The sequence below is a fragment of the Triticum aestivum genome, chromosome 3D (assembly GCF_018294505.1).
Source record: "Triticum aestivum cultivar Chinese Spring chromosome 3D, IWGSC CS RefSeq v2.1, whole genome shotgun sequence".
Classification (NCBI taxonomy): Eukaryota; Viridiplantae; Streptophyta; class Magnoliopsida; order Poales; family Poaceae; genus Triticum; species Triticum aestivum.
Genome location: NC_057802.1, coordinates 161,193,483 through 161,197,788, shown reverse-complemented (window position 1 = coordinate 161,197,788; position 4,306 = coordinate 161,193,483).

Sequence of the window (4,306 nt, the reverse complement as noted above, 5' to 3'; positions counted from 1 at the left end):
ATAAGATTGATAATCCCTAGATTCCAAACTATGCATAGTTTCTTTATCGTGGAGGATATCTTCAATTGGAGGATGTTCAACATCTTTTTTATAGAAAGCAAAAATATCCCTAGCTTCTTGTATTATAAAATCAAATTCAGCATAAGGATGATAGTGGCAATCTTTTTAGCCAAAGGATGATTAATATTTGGAAGCTCATAAAACACTTTTTGTAAGGCAGGATGGATGTGAACAAATTTTCTTTCTAGTTTCTCAACGAGCATAACAATGGCATCCGCATAACAGTTTGTATCGAGAAGAATAGATCTTTTATTAATAGGCATAGATCCCGTACAATCAAAGAATTCTTGAATAACACTTTTCCCAATAATATTACCGTCCCCCACACGAAAAGTTTTTGCTTTGCAATTAGGTGGAGTTTCAGCTTCATGATCCAAAGAACAAGATTCAAGTTTTTCCTCAAGATTTTCAACGATAACTTCCCCTGATTCAGACATGGTGGCAACAAACCAATCTAGCAAACGAACAAACAAAAGGCAAATGACGAAGACGAACGGAAGACGGGCGAAGAAAAGGCAAATCTTTTCAAAAATCGTTTTAGAAGTGGGTAAGAGGAAAACGAGAGGCGAATGGCGAATAATGTAATGCAAGAGATGAGAGTTTATCATGGGTACTTGGTATGTATTGACTTGGTATAGATCTCCCCGGCAACAGTGCCAGAAATTCTTCCTGCTACTTCTTCAGCTTGCGTTGGTTTTTCCCTTGAAGAGGAAAGGGTGATGCAGCAAACTAGAGATAAGTATTTCCCTCAGTTTGAGAACGAAGGTATCAATCCAGTAGCAGACAACGCACAAATCACCGAACACTTGCACAAACAATCAAACAACTTGCACCCAACGCGATAAAGGAGTTGTCAATCCGTTCACGGTTACTTGCAAAAGTGAGATGTGATAGAGATAGATGAAAGTAACAAACGATAAAGTAAACATTTTTCGTATTTTTGGTTTATAGATCGGAAAGTAAAAGATTGCAAAATAGTAGATCGGAAACTTATATGATGGAAAATAGACCCCGGGGCCATAGGTTTCACTAGAGGCTTCTCTCATGATAGCAAATAGTACGGTGGGTGAACAAATTACTGCCGAGCAATTGATAGAAAAACGCAAAGTTATGACGATATCTTAGGCAATGATTATGAAATATAGGCATCACGTCCGTGTCAAGTAGACCGAAACGATTCTGCATCTACTACTATTAGTCCACACATCAACCGCTATCCAGCATGCATCTAGAGTATTAAGTTCATAAAGAACGAAGTAACTCATACGTCTCCAACGTATCTATAATTTTTTATTGTTCCATGCTATTATATTATCTATCTTGGATGTTTTATATGCATTTATATGCTATTTTATATGATTTTTGGGACTAACCTATTAACCTAGAGCCCAGTGCCAGTTTATGTTTTTTCCTTGTTTTTGAGTTTCGTAGAAAAGGAATATATAACAGAGTCCAAATGAGCTGAAAATTTACGGTGATTTTTAATGGACCAGAAGAAGCCCCCGAAGCAAAAGAGTTGGGCCAGAAGAGCCACGAGGCCTCCACAAGGGTGGAGGGCGCGCCCTCCGTCCTTGTGGGCTCCTCGTGGACCCCCCGGACGTGAAACTGATGCCAAAAATTCCTATAAATATAGGAACCCCCGAAAATAAACCTAGATCGGGAGTTCTGCCGCTGCAAGCCTCTGTAGCCACCAAAAACCAATCGGGGCCCTCTTCCGGCACCCCGCCGGAGGGAGAAATCATCACCGGTGGCCATCTTAATCATCCCGACGCTCTCCATGGCAAGGAGGGAATAGTTCACCCTCGGGGCTGAGGGTATGTACCAATAGCTACGTGTTTGATCTCTCTCTCTCTCTCTCTCTCTCTCTCTCTCTCTCGTGTTCTTGATTTGGCACGATCTTGATGTACCGCGAGCTTTGCTATTATAGTTGGATCTTATGATGTTTCTCCCCTCTACCTGAAGGAAATATGCCCTAGAGGCAATAATAAAGTTATTATTTTATTTCCTTATATCATGATAAATGTTTATTATTCATGCTAGAATTGTATTAACCGAAAACTTGATACATGTGTGCATACATAGACAAAACAAAGTGTCCCTAGTATGCCTCTACTAGACTAGCTCGTTAATCAAAGATGGTTAAGTTTCCTGACCATAGACATGTATTGTCATTTGATGAATGGGATCACATCATTAGAGAATGATGTGATGGACAAGACCCATCTGTTAGCTTAGCATAATGATCGTTTAGTTTTATTGCTATTGCTTTCTTCATGACTTATACATGTTCCTCTAACTATGAGATTGTGCAACTCCCGAATACCGGAGGAACACCTTGTGTGCCATCAAACGTCACAACGTAACTGGGTGATTATAAAGATGCTCTACAGGTGTCTCCGATGGTTTTTGTTGAGTTGGCATAGATCGAGATTAGGATTTGTCACTCCGAGTATCGGAGAGGTATCTCTGGGCCCTCTCGGTAATGCACAACACTATAAGCCTTACAAGCAATGTGACTAATGAGTTAGTTACAGGATGACGCATTACGGAACGAGTAAAGAGACTTGCCGGTAACAAGATTGGACTAGGTATGATGATACCTACGATTGAATCTCGGGCAAGTAACATACCAATGACAAAGGGAACAATGTATGTTATTATGCGGTTTGACTGATAAAGATCTTCGTAGAATATGTAGGAGCCAATATGAGCCTATTGTTTCCACTATTGGTTATTGACCGTAGATGTGTCTCGGTCATGTCTACATAGTTCTCGAACCCGTAGGGTCCGCACGCTTAACGTTCGATGATGATTTGTACTATGAGTTATGTGATTTAATGACCAAAGATTGTTCAGAGTCCCGGATGAGATCACAGACATGACGAGGGGTCTCTAAATGGTCGAGAGGTAAAGATTCATATATTGGAAGGCTATATTCGGACATCGGAAAGGTTCCGAGTGATTCGGGTATTTTTCGGAGTAACGGGGAGTTACGGGAATTCACCGGGAGAAGTAGTGGGCCTTATTGGGCCATACGGGAAAAGAGGAGGCAGGCCAAGGGGAGGTGGCGCCCCCCATGGGTCCGAATTGGACTAGGGGAAGGGGGCGGCGCCCCCCTTGCCCTTTCCTACTCCCTCTTTCCCTCTTTCCTTCTCTCCTACTCCGAAAAGAAAAGGGATTCCTACTAGGACTTGGAAGTCCTAGTAGGACTCCATACTCTTGGCGCGCCCCTAGGGGGTCGGCCTCTCTCCCTCCCTCCTTTACATACGTGGGCAGGGGGCACCCCAAAGGCACTCCAAGATTTGTCTTAGCCGTGTGCGGTGCCCCCCTCCACAGTTACACACCTCGGTCATATCGTCGTAGTGCTTAGGCGAAGCCCTGCGCCGGTAACATCATCATCACCGTCACCGCGCCGTCGTGCTGACGAAACTCTCCCTCATTCTCAACTAGATCAAGAGCTCGAGGGACGTCATCATGCTGAACGTGTGCTGAACACGGAGGTGCCGTACGTTCGGTACTTGGATCGGTTGGATCGTGAAGATGTTCGACTACATCAACCGCGTTACTAAACGCTTCCGCTTTCGGTCTACGAGGTTACGTGGACACACTCTCCCCGCTCGTTGCTATGCTTCTCCTAGATAGATCTTGCGTGATCGTAGGATTTTTTTTGAAATACTACGTTCCCCAACAGTGGCATCTGAGCCAGGTCTATGCGTAGATGTTATATGCACGAGTAGAACACAAAGAGTTATGGGCGATAATAGTCATACTGCTTACCACCAATGTCTTACTTTGATTCGGTGGTATTGTTGGATGAAGCGGCCCGAATCGACATTATATGACCACGTTCATGAGACTGGTTCTACCGACGTGCTTCGCACACAGGTGGCTAGCGGGTTTCAGTTTCTCCAACTTTAGTTGAATCGAGTTTGACTACGTCTGGTCCGTGTTGAAGGTTAAAACATCACACTTGACGAAAAATTGTTGTGTTTTTGATGCGTAGGTAAGAACAGTTCTTGCTAGAAGCCCATAGCAGCCACGTAAAATTGCAACAACAAAGTAGAGGACGTCTAACTTGTTTTTGCAGGGCATGTTGTGATGTGATATGGTCAAGACGTGAGGAGATATAAAATTGTTGTATGAGATGATCATGTTTTGTAACCATTATCGGCAACTGGCAGGAGCCTTATGGTTGTTGCTTTATTGTATGAATTGCAATCGCCATGTAATTGCTTTACTTTATCAC